This window comes from Gymnoscopelus microlampas, assembly GCF_963454915.1.
Source record: "Gymnoscopelus microlampas genome assembly, chromosome: 22".
Taxonomy (NCBI): domain Eukaryota; kingdom Metazoa; phylum Chordata; class Actinopteri; order Myctophiformes; family Myctophidae; genus Gymnoscopelus; species Gymnoscopelus microlampas.
Genome location: NC_139959.1, coordinates 21,851,912 through 21,865,940, shown reverse-complemented (window position 1 = coordinate 21,865,940; position 14,029 = coordinate 21,851,912).

Sequence of the window (14,029 nt, the reverse complement as noted above, 5' to 3'; positions counted from 1 at the left end):
TTTTACTTTTGGTACTTAAGTACATTTTGATGCCAATACTTTTGTACTTTTACTCAAGTACATTTTGAATTCTGGACTTTTACTTGTGCAGAGTACTTCTACATTGCAGTATTGATACTTTTACTTAAGTGAAACATTTGAGTACTTTTTCCAGCGCTGAGAGCAACCATCAAAGCAAGCAACTGGTGTCTCTCTCTCTCTCTCTCTCTCTCTCTCTCTCTCTCTGTCTCTCTCTCTCTCTCTCTCTCTCTCTCTCTCTCTCTCTCTCTCTCTGTCTCTCTCTCAGGCCTTCCACCCTCCGAATTCCAACGTCCAAATCCCTGCCCCCCCCTTTCCCATCTCTCCTTGCTCACACACAATCCATCCTCACTCCAGATGACTCCTGTTGTCAATCTCCATTCTCCACGTCCAATAGTGACACCACACGGTGGTTGGCGTGCAGGCCCCTGGGTGACCATGGGGACAGAGGAGAGGAGATAAAACAAAACCCACAGCAAGTCTTTTATGGGTTTGGAGGGTGCAGTATATGTTTGCCTCGAAAGCCCTGCACTTGATTGTAATAAGTCACATTTAGTGAGCACTGATCTCCCCACTCCATTAGTGGCAGTACATAAAAGCCATCAATCCAGCCAGCGTGCTTCCAGGCAGGCCCTCCTGACAGTGCACAATCACAGCCGTCCTGACAGAGGGAGTGCTGTAGTGGTGGACGTGGAAGTGAAACACCTCCAATAGGCTCTTTGCACAGCAGAATATTGCGAAGACATTCACAGGTGTTACCAATGATACTAATGAAGGCTCTGTTCCGTTCTGGTCAAACAGAGCCAGGGTGCTGATATTGTGCGTGTTGACTCACTGGAAACACTCTGCTACACCAGGGGGACTCAAATTTGGGTCCAGGTACCCTCATGGTTCCTTAAGGGGTTTCCAAATGGCCCCTTACGGGTGTGTAACTCTGAGAGTGTACAAATGGAACCAAATGGACAAATGTAAACTCTCAGAGTTACGGGGGTCGTGGAAATTGAAACATTTGAGAACCACTGTACTAAATGGAACAGGGCCTTCATTAGTATCATTGGTAACACCTGTGAATGTCTTCCCAATATGGCTGCTGTGTATATCCTATTTAGCCAATGTCAACAATCTTTTTTTTTACAAATAAATAAACAGTGAAAATAGCAGATAATAATAATACTAATAATTATCATGCAAGGCTCAGGGAGCAGTTGGTTGGGGCTTAAGTGTCTCGCTCAGAGACACTTCGACACAGAATGTGTCTGTGTTACGGTACGTTCGAGAGACCCGTAAGATCGTTTTGAGGGGCGAGTCGACACCACGGCCGGGCCGGGCCGGGCGGCAGTGGCGTCAGTTCAGCAAAAGCTAAGGTATGGCAAGGTTAGGGTCCCAGTACATTAAAATAAGGGACACATATCCTGGGCGAGCGGTCAAACCCCCCAAAACCCCCGAAATGCATTATACCTATAACACAATACAAACACAATGGTCTTACTCTCCCCCCCCTTTTTTTCTTTCCTGGAGCCAAGGTATGGCACCTGCCATAACTTGCCATACCCAATTGACACCCATGCCGGGCGGGTCTCACGGTTATTTTTTCCACTTTGTGGTCGTGGGCGTTGGTGGGGCGGAGCTGAGCGCTCAGTGCGGAGCCTCGGAAACGGGCGAGCCTTTTTGTCTCACTGGTTTTGCACTTGTACTGTAACATACATGTACCTGACCGATCTCATCCGTCACAGCGGACACGTACAGTGGTGGATTGATATAGTGAGTGTGACAGTCAAAGACTCACAGAGCCAGACCACCCCCATCCATCAAGACGACGGCAAGTGGCGTCCTAAAGAAGGGATGTGCCCCACAGCCTTGGAGCCAGGGTAAGGGCCTGACACACACACACACACACACACATGATGAATCTCAATGGTGGAAAGTAAGTCAGTACATTTACTTAAGTACTGTACTTACATACAATTCTGAGGTATTTGTACTTTACTTGAGTATTTCCAATTTCCAATACTTTTACTTCTACTCCGCTGCATCTCAGAGGCAAATATTGTACTTTTACTCCACTACAATTATTTGAAAACTAGTTACTAGTTACTTTTCAGATGTAAATTATGATATTATGAGACATACATTAACCACTTCAGCCCTATTTTATACCTAGGCTATTTGAAAATAGCCAATCTACAAGCTCACAACGCGTCGCGCTGCGAGCTTGTAGATCGGCTATTTTCAAACATTTTAGTACTTTTACTTTTGGTACTTTAAGTACATTTTGATGCCAATACTTTTGTACTTTTACTCAAGTAAATTTTGAATTCTGGACTTGTAACAGAGTATTTCTGTATTGCAGTATTGGTACTTTTACTTAAGTAAAGAAATTGAGTAATTTTTCCACCACTGATGAAGGGGGCATCGTCATTGCCCCACGGACAATGACCTCATCCAGTTTACACTGCGGCAGGAAACAAACCCCGCCGCCAGCCCTGACGTGTTGTTGTGATGTGAGGGCCATCTCAGGGCCAAACGCATCATCGATAAAAGCTGGCGGGTCAGGACAGGGGATTGTGGGTAATTGTAAATGTTAACCTCTGAGTTCAACTTGAACATAAAATGTTCATTACAGTGTATTATATATCGTTGCTGTCGGCTGGAAACCTTGTATGTCAAAAAACATTCTTTTTTAATTATTATATTCTTTTACATTTTGAAACAGTAGCAAAAAAGCGCGCGCACACACACACACACACACACACACACGCGCACACACGCCGAAGGCCTGGACGGCCGAAGACAAAAACCTTGAATTACAGATCTACAAGCCCACAGCACATCACACTATGATGCGATGTAAGCTTGTATATCGCCCGGTTTCTACAATTTCAGAATGTGTAGTGGTTAATTGGTTAAGTTACACTGTAAGGGAGTAAAGGGGACGAGTGTGCCGGACATGTGGGACCAGTGGTGGGAAAAATACTCAAATGTTTTACTTAAGTAAAAGTATCAATACTGCAATGTAGAAGTAGCTGTTACAAGTAAAAGTATTCAAAATGTACTTGAATACAAGTACAAAAGTATTCCCATGCAGTAATCTGCAGTAGTCTTTTGTTGCACACTGATGCTATAGTAACCCTCAGATACTAAACAAGCACTGGACCTTGATTACGTCAATCGTTGATTGTGCTGTTATCTTCCTTCTCTCTGTGGCGCGGATTGAACTTAGCTTAATCAGGTGATTCACTCACTTCATGTAAACAATATAGATCTCTGACTTCCCCCATTGAAGGAATTGCAGACTGAGATATACAGTATAAAAGGACAGGGAGACACCAGAGATGTGTCAGTGAGCTGGTTCCTGTTGATGAAGCTTCATAGCCTGTCTTTATTCTGCCTCTCTCTCTCCAGACCCATATCAGGATTTAAACGTTGAAACCAGGTAAGATATTGCGAGCGACCCATGTCTATAATAGCTTAAACAGTATAAAATAATATAATATACATTATAATGCTCATAACATTGTATGATGATTCATACTCAAAATGCTTTATAGCAATAATCATTGCTATAACACATTATAAAAAATGCCATGTAGACTTAGAATTTCAAATATCATAGTACTTTTTAATTACTTGTCACTTACAGACTTGTTTCTTTTGGCCAGGATAATAGTGTATTATAATTGTCATAGCTATAATGCATTATAATAATTTCACAATGCATTATATTAATACATTGTTATAATGCCTTATAGTGTGATTATATGTCACTATAATGGTCATTGGGTGTTTTAAGTAAAGTAAAGAAACATTAAATATATGCACCAAAGGTTTCTGCCTACAGCTTCAGGAATTGCTTCACTTAAAGCACCCATTGGCTACATAATAGTGAATTGTAATCACACTATAATGCAAGTATAATACATTATAACACAATTATATGTGTATTGACAATGAACATCTGTCTATAATACCTTATACAGTAAACATACTTTAAAATTCACTATAATCTGCTTATAACACTGTATGAGAACTCATAAGTATGCATAATGTTTTATAAGAATAATCATAGCACATTATAGATAATTGAATATAGACTTTTTCAAGTATCACATTTACCGGTCACTTATAGACACGAAAAATCAGCATCCTACAGACTGGGGACAAATGTAGACATGGGTGTGTGTCCCCTTTGTTAAATTGTACTTACCTTACGGTCTTATAGAAATCATGATGAGATCACAAATCTATAGATGCAGATTCTAGATGCATGGTAGTCAATTGACCGACATTTTCCTTCTGTTCCATCAACTAGATCAGACAGACACTGATTTGTTGCAGTTAGTTAATCAAGTATCATGTATTCATGATGAGAATGTCAAACTGGGGGGACTCTACTACAACGTATGGCAGTGTTGATTTTATGAGAAAATCTATTGGGCAACAAAGTTCTAATTAAATAAGCTGTTACAAAAGCTTACATGAACAGCATTCAGCAATTAATGTACATTATGCTTCATTACCACACAAATCATTCAAATTCATAACTAGCTTTAGATTCCATGACCTAACTCAATTCAATACAGTATCAAATACTGTATAATAAATAGAATGTTAAATCCACAGGCATAATTGAGAAATGTCACACAGGAAAAACGTATGTATCAAATCAAATTAAAATAAATTAAAATAAGGGTTTGCAATATCAGTGAGTAATGTCAACAGTAATGTAATTTCCTAGAGGCATGAAATTGCGTGATGTTATCCTAAACTCAGTTCAAGTATTGTCCATTTAAGACACAGTAACTAAACACAAGATACTATTTGTTTCCACACAAACCAATCAGAAGCATGGTGCTGTCTTAATGAAGCCTAAATGTGAGGGTTGTTACTATTATTCAATAACTTACTTATTACACTTATTTCCACTGATAGGTTCTCCCTGCAATCAACTCACAGTTAAGGAACCACCACAACGATCAGGAGGGCCGTCTAATAATTTTCCAGTCTTCAGGTGAGTGATGGAATCTCAGTCAAGTTACGTATACCCTGCCTACTTCATCATGCATGTCAAATGTCCTGCAATAGTTGTCTGTCGAGGCTAACATGAACAAAATTGCCAATTCGCTAAATAACACAATTTATTATTACGGAAAAAGGTCTACAGGCCAATCTGTTAATATTTTTAGCGGCGCTAGCCGCTCTATACCTTTAGGTATAGAGCGGATCCTGCTCTATACCTGACTTTGTCCGTGTACGTCAAAGTTCTGATTGGTCAGGTGCGTCAACAAAGTGATTGGTCAAGCTTCACATGACACGTGGCTATAAACACATTATAAACACATATCGATGACAAAATGTATCAAAGGCGCCGCTACCTTCACACAGGGTGTGATTTTTTTATTATATGGCATTTGTAACTTTTAAGAAGTACCACTCTTATACAAAGACTCCCCTGTTTACAGTATATTACAGCCCATTTGATTACATGATGAAAAACTGTTGCTGATTGAGTTTAGAACATCATCTGTCTCATATGAATATCTGAATATCGTTTTAATGATACCCCCCCTCTTACAGAGTAACAAAGACACAAGACAAAAATGAACTCAAAAATGAGTTCAAGTGGTACGTACTCGCTCACACACAAACACACGCACGCACGCACACACAAAAACACACACACACACACACACACACACACACACACACACACACACACACACACACACACACACACACACACACACACACACACACACACACACACACACAGTAAGAATGTTTATCATCATTAAGCATATCCTTTTTTTTTCATATCATTGAAGACATTCGGGTGGTGATGGCTGGAAAGACTGGAGCTGGAAAGAGCGCCGTTGGAAACACCATCCTGGGTTTCAAAGCATTTGAATCTTTATTCTTACCTGAATCTGTGACAGTACTCTGTAAGAAGGTCAGAGGTGTAGTGGATGGTAAAAATGTATCTGTTGTTGACACGCCAGGATTGTTTGACACCAAATTTCCTGAAGACAAAATCATTAATGAGATCAAAAAGTGCATATGTTTTGCTGCTCCTGGTCCCCATGTGTTCCTGGTTGTGATCAGACTGAGCCGATACACACCAGAGGAGCAGAAAGCTGTGCAAATGATTCAGGAGGTATTTGGTGAAAGGTCAATTAAATACACCATGATTCTCTTCACTGGTGGTGACCAGCTTAACGGTAAACCAGTTGAAGGCTTTTTGAAATTCAGTCCAAACCTACAAAAACTGATCAAAACATGTGACGGTCGCTATCATGTCTTCAACAACGAAACCAAGGATCCCTCTCAGGTCACTGAGCTGCTTAGGAAAATCGAGTCGATGGTGAAGGATAACGGAGGAAACAACTACACCGATGAGATGCTCCAAGAAGCAGAGGATGAAATAAAGAAAAAGCAACAAATGATTATTAAAGCTAAGGAAAGGGAGACATATGACGAGTTGAAAAGACTGAAGAAAACATATGGACCGAAGGATCTGAAACAAGAAGAGACAAAGTTGAAAACAGAACATCAACAACAAGCAAGAATGCAAGCTGAAACAAATAACTCCTTCCTTTCACACTATGAAATAGATAGCGTATTTAAAGCAGTAAAGTCGCTTGCAGCAGAGAAAGATGAAGGAGCAGAAATGGAAAACGAAAAATGCAGTATCCAATGAATGACAAAGGTTCAGTGAGATATGCCAACCACTGTATATCCAAGTCAAGAAATCCACATGTTATATAGAGTTCATATTTGGAAAATTGCATGTTATGATTCATGAAGAGAAAACAAATGTAGCATAATTGTTTATTTGTTTGAAAGAAGAATAACCTGTAATGTTATAATGAAATGAGAAAGGTTTGACCATTGCAGTCGATTACAGGTCGTCCCGGTAGACAGACGACCCCCCCCCCCCCCCCCTATGAGAAAATACATAGTGGTATTTTTTCTCTGTATTTTTATGTTGATTTTTGAACTGTTTGGTTGCTACTATATATGTCTATGAAATTAATTCAAGGACCCCAACGGAAACAAGTCCGCAAGAACTTTTTTGGTCGGACCTTTTAGACAAAAGTATTATAAATGTAACTGTGTTGTTTTACATTCTTTTGCCTAATACAAATTTCAATCAATCAATCAAACACAGCTGTTCTTGGTGTCTTGTATGAAAATACATAAGGTTTGAGCACTTTTTGTGCATGACAATAAAATAAAATAATGGATAACAAATGAATGAATAAATAAATATATAAACAAACAAACAAACAAATATATGAATTAATATATAAATAATATCAATATTCAATATAGATTAATTAGTCTTAATTTAACTCTGAGAGTGTACCCGCAAGGGTCCATTTGGGTAGATGATTCCACTCTCACCCTGCTCTCTCACTGTCAGTGGCAACGAGCAACAAAGTGGCCAGTCATTAATTTCCAACGGTAGCTGGGCCTCTGCATCACTGTTCAGAATCAGATTATATTGTTATATTGTCACATCATAGGTTTACAGGTGTAAAAATGGGGTGAAATTAGTTTTTTTAAGTTCCATCATATTTGATTGTTTCCAGAAAGAGAAAACAAATAAACAATCAAAACATAATCAAACTGTCTGTGACATAATCACAAGCAAGAAAAGAACAGTTGGCTACCTAGCTAGCACGCTAACAGGGAGTACTGTAGCATTGTAAGTTCCATCATTTTCGATTGTTTCCAGAAAGAGAAATAAAAGAAAGAAGGGGGAGGGGGATAAAAAATAGACAACAAGGTTTCTACATAGCGACACATAGCATATCCATCCAAACATATTGTGTATGCGGTTTAAAAATAAAGTGCGTGAGCATAGCAGCTTCAATTAACACATATAGGCCTACTGTTCATGACATTAGTGCAAGAAGAGTGTCAGTGCGTTGTGTACAGTACATGAGATTAAGGTGCAGACTGCAGAGTATCAGCAAGTGTCAAGTTAGTCCACAAAAGGTTGTGATAGCTTTATGTTTCCTAGTAAATACCGGTCCATATCTATTGGTCAGATAAGAATTAATTACATCAATAACCGGAGGAAGGAAAAGTGTTAATAATAGTATTTGGGTTTATTCCAGAGAAGAGATCTTACAAGCGTCGGAAATGCATGGTTCTAGATATTTTCTTCTGCCCGTAAAACAGAGATACAGAGTAATTATACACATAACGTGGGGTTAAGCCTTTTGTCCTCACGTCAGCCATCAGCAATGTCTTGAATGGCTCCGTTTCCTGGGCAACCAAGGTTGGGATATCATTTATGCACAGAGTTTATAACAACAAATCCGTGTAGCAACGAGGTTAACCTGCTATATAGCAACATCTAAAATGACACAGACGCTTCCCCGGTTTGAAATGTAACATATAGGCTTTCCAGGTCTAAATGGGTTAATATCCGTTGTTTTTTATTTCATTACAACAGAGACCACATAAGGGTGTCGTATTAAAATAGCCTATTGTATCAATGCCACATAGCGGCCAATAACATAGTTTTGCTCACTATATCAAGCTATAACTGTTCTTCAATTTAACTGTTAATCAATACAGTATGCTATCCAGTGAAGAGCCACAGTCTGGCAGGTTTAGGCCATTGACTGTGACTGTGTCACAGCGTACTTGACTGGACTTCTGACCATTTATTTACAAAAAGCAAATCATAATGTTTTAAGCCGTGGCTATGAATTAGGTAAAGTTCGACTGACAATGAAGTAAAAGGAAATATGCTAAATCTAAAAATAAAGCCATTCATGGGAAATGGTCTATATTCATGTAGAATATTGTAGAATATTTCCAATTTCCAATACTTTTACTTCTACTCCACCACATCTCAGAGGCAAATATTGTACTTTTACTCCACTACAATTATTTGAAAACTTTTGTTACTAGTTAATTTTCTGATATAAATTAAGATATTATGAAACATACATTAACCACTTTAGCCCAATTTTATACCTAGGCTATTTGAAAATAGACGATCTACAAGCTCACAACGCGTCGCATCGCGACGCGTTGTGAGCTTGTAGATCTGCTATTGTCAAACATTTTAGTACTTTTACTTTTGGTACTTTAAGTACATTTTTATACCAATACTTTTGTACTTTTACTCGAGTAAATGTTTAATTCTGGACTTTTACGTTTATTGAGGATTAGGCAGTTGCATTTCCCTTTAATTAGCATTTTGTTTTTATTTTGATTTCTTTGATTATTTCAACCAAGGCAGGAAGCAGCGCAAGCAGCGCAGCCAGCATGAGGACACTGAAGACATGGAAATCATCACAGTCCACATCATTCCATCATCAGCACTGCAAAGTTAGTTATGCATACGTTGAGAGCGTTTGATAGCGCCAGCGATACATTCTGCCCGGGATCTAGAGGTGTCATCACTCATCAAATCTCCACAGAAATAGTTGTTGCAGCGTGATTATATGAACAATGATTGGCGGGCTAAATAATATCGCTTTTCTGGAGAACCGTTCAAAAATGCAACACATTTGCATAAACAACATGGATTTTCTCTGACAATCTGGCAGCTGCTCGCACCAGGAGTCCATCAAGATCATCCTTCAGTGATTTGATGCAATCAGGGAAAACTTTCTGTTTGGAGGGCTTGTTGAGAATGTCATGGAGGTAGGAGGATACAAATGAATCCAGAGCATGATGACAAGACGAGTCCTGCCGTCTTTCTCTAACTTTGACTAAGTTTGACTGACTGGAAATCATGTGACAGAAGGAAGTGGAACCAGATGGAGACCACTTCCTTTAAGTCTGACGCATTACTTAAATTAATAAAGTTGTTTTTATCTGCTCTGTAAGTGACTTTGAGTTCCTCGAAAAGCGCTATATAAATCGTATGTATTATTATTATTATTAAATCCACACAGGAAACCAATCATTGTCGTTGACACGTTTTTGAAACTTTCAGAGTACACACACAGGAATGCTCCTCTCTTAAGCTGTTACAAGTAGGTAAATATCTACTGTATGAATGCCGGATGATAGCCTGAAAACACTGCCTGTAAAAAAAAAAGGGGGGGAGGGGTACTGTTTCCCACTAACTATACAGCATTGTACAACATTGTACATTTTTCAAATCAGCCTAAAAAACATGAATATGTCTGTTACAGCGCCGCCATGAGGCTGATTTAAAAAAAAATGTAGGGTGGCATTTCTTCCTTGGCCCAGTGGGGATGTGCGTACAAAGTTTCACGGAAATCGGAGGCTGCGTTCATGACAATTTACCAATGGATCAAAAAGCCCCCGCCCCCCAGTTCAAAATCACTAAATCATTAAAAAACGATAGCAATACATGATTATTTTTTAACACTCATCTTTTAATTATTATCATTACAAACTATTAAAAGAATCCTTGTTGGAAAAAAACAAAGTTGTCCTTTAACAGGTGTAAAAAAAAGTGGGTAATAGTTCTAAATACTAAGCTCCCATCATTTGCAGTTTTCAAGAATGCAGCCCCATGATGCAGCTAGGGTGACCACCCGTCCCGAAATTCGCGGGACAGTCCCGAAATTGGACCCTCTGTCCCGCGTCCCGCACAAGCAGAGCAATGTCCCGAAAATCAAAGATATGAAAAAAAAAAAAAAAACGATTTTGTTTTTGATAATAAATCGGTAAAATCAGGCAAAAATAAGAATTAAATAACATAACCCTAACCTAACCCTAATCTTAACCCTAAAACCGAAATAAAGAAACCAAAAACGAACCCAATCCGGCCAGAACCGCGCGCGCGCGAACGGGAGGTCCTCATGCACGCTCGCGCAGCGCGCGTGCATGTGTCCCGCGATGTCCCGCGGAACGGGTACGTCTGTCCCTCAATGGGTCTGTTTGAAGGTGGTCACCCTACCTGTAGGCAGTCTCATCATCGTCGTCGACATTCCAGCCCATCACTGTCGTGTTGTCAGCATGCTTGATAATGACATTGGAACGGTGCGTGGCCACGCAGTCGTGTGTGTACAGAGAGTAGAGGAGAGGACTCCCAGCGGTTCTTCAGGAAGTCCAGTATCTAGTCGCACATGCCCGGTTGCAGGTCTATAGGCCTCTATGCTTTGTGCCAAGATTGGCAGGAACTATTGAGTTGAATGCTGAGCTGTAGTCCACGAACAGCATACGTACACATTTGTTCTCCCCCCTCTCTCATCTAGGTGAGAGAGGGCGGTGTGAAGATCCATGGAAATTGCTTCATCCGTGAATCTGTTTCGACAGTATGCAAATTGCCGTGGGTCCAGCGAGGCAGGTAGCATGGAACAGATGTAATCTCTCACCGGCAATTCAACTTCAACTTTATTGTCACATCACATCATTACAGGTGCAAAAAAAGTGGGTGAAATGATTTGTCATCCAAGATCCCACATCATTTGCAGTTTTGAAGAAAGGGGAAAATAATAGATTTAGAAAGAAACCAAGGAAAACAGGTAAGTGTCAAATATTCCTAATATGTAAATATACATAAGGTGCCACCCATCTGCCATGCAACAACGTTTGCTTATTTAATTGTCGGTGTTGTGCAGAGATAAATGGGATTTCTCTGACAGTAAAGCCCAGTGGAGGATTTGCCTCCAAAAAAGTCAGGTAAACAGTGAGCGATCGCCATTCTGACGCTCAAAAGGGATTGTCTGTCATAAGTGCCAGTGCTCTTGACAGTGTGTATAAAAAAGTAACACTGTCTTGCCAGATTATGGGCCTTTCACACTGAATGGAGTAACTTTGCACCCAGGGCCAGATCCCAAGTCACATCAGTCAGACCAATTTTCTAGAGGGCCCTCCCTGATTTTTGGACCCCTGGGCCTGGGCCCGACAGGCCATTTCGGGAATCCAGCTTTGATGGCACTGCTGCACTCTGAAACCCATTATTTCCCTTTTTGGCAAGAATGGTTTGCCACTCCATCAAGCAAAGTGGCATGCACATCAAAGAGAGCACCGCGGGGGTACGGAAAAACAGATTATGCGTGTCTGTCCGTCATGGAGGTACATGTAAATATGTACATATTTTCAACACGGTCTGAATTACCTGAATTATTTGACACAATTTTGCGTTTATGTTGAGACGCAAAATGAATTTCCACCCAAGCAGGCATGTGAGATGCTCTCTCTCTCACGCACGCACGCACGCACGCACGCACGCACGCACGCACGCACGCACGCACGCACGCACGCACGCACGCACGCACACACGCACACACACACACACACACACACACACACACACACACACACACACACACACACACACACACACACACACACACACACACACCACACAACTTTGGTTTCCATCAACCACTGTATATGTTGACCTCTTGTACCCAGCATATTTCGGCATACTGTATGTGAACTGAGCAGGGGATTGCAATGGGTTAAGAGATTGTACGTGGTAGATATAACCTGTCACAAACAAGGGCCATCTTGAAATTAATTACTACTGTCAATGTTATTCAGTGACCATAGATTAATGAGCAAGGCAGAGCGCTCTACTAATCAGTTCATGAACCACACCAATTAAGCAATAATGTGCATTCAAGTCTAACTAATGGCTGCAGGTTAAAACATAATCACACCCAGCAAACATAAACATCACCATATCAAACATCATAAAAGATTCAAAGTCGTCCCCACTGTGAAAACCACGGCAATAGACCAGTTGTTATAATATTCCCACATTTTCGGAAACAATCGCTTGAAATAAAAGCACATCTACAAGCTCACAGCACGTCACATCGCGACACATTGTGGGCTTGTAGATTGGCAATTTTCAAATAGCGGATGTATAGCGTTAAAGTGGTTAAACTCATTTTGATGCTATAATAAACCAATTTTGCTCCCCCCTCAAGGACCCCTGGGCGTCCCCGGACCCCACTTTGAGAACCACTGCAATAGACTAGTGTAGCCCTAGCTGACTATGAGTGGTCCCAGGGTGAGAAGAAGTCCCTGCTGACCCTACTGCTCTGCTGGTCCCACGCTGACCCTTCTGCTCTGCTACTGGACGCGTGTCATTTTAAGATTTCTCTGGGCTATTCAAAAAATAGCAGATACAAGCTCATAGCGCGGCACTGAGTGCCGCGCTATGAGCTTGTAGATCTGCTATTTTATTGAAAAAATATGTGAAAATATGTGTAAATCTTTGAATATATAAATATTTTAATAAAATGTTGCTTCTGGGGGTCCCTGGAACAGAATATTTTGAGATGGTGGGTCCGCTGCCAAATACATATCATTTTGGGAGGTCCTTGACATGAAAAGGTTCGAGGACCACTGATACTATAGCGTACGATTTAAAAAAAAAAAACTGTTAGGATTTAGAAGACATTTGTAGAATCCCCAAAAGCAAAGAGTTGAGTTACAAATGTTTGCGTTCAAAATAATATGTAATCAAAGATTTGCACGAATTTTCATGATTTTTCAAAAAATAGCAGATCTACAAGCTCGTAGCGCGGCACTCGGTGCTGCGCTACGAGCTTGTAGATCTGCTATTTTTGAATAGCCAAAGAAATCTAAAAATGACACACAGATGCGTTCCCGGTCTTAATGGGTTAAACCCCAGGGTTCTATACTACAGGGTTCCGTTTTATTGTGGGGAAAGCTCTCGCTGCTATTTTCCTGCGAAAGCTTTCCCCACGATACGGATGCTGGGGTTTACCTGGTTTAAGCTCTGCCGGCACCGTTCAACTATTTGTAAATGCATCACAACTTTGTGTCTAAATCCACACTAGTTTCTTAGTAACTAACTGGCGATTAACTAAATTGGGCTGCTGCATGCACAACACAGCCTCACTCCCAAGAAGGCACATATTGCCTTTTGGTCAGAATCCCAGGAAGGCACAATGTGTCGTCCAAGGGCATTATGCGCCTTCCAGGGTCACAGACATTCATCACTCAATCTTAAGGAATGTCTTTGCAAGTGTGGTATATTTTTCATGAACATTACATACAAATCCAAGCCATATATTAGGATATTAAGATT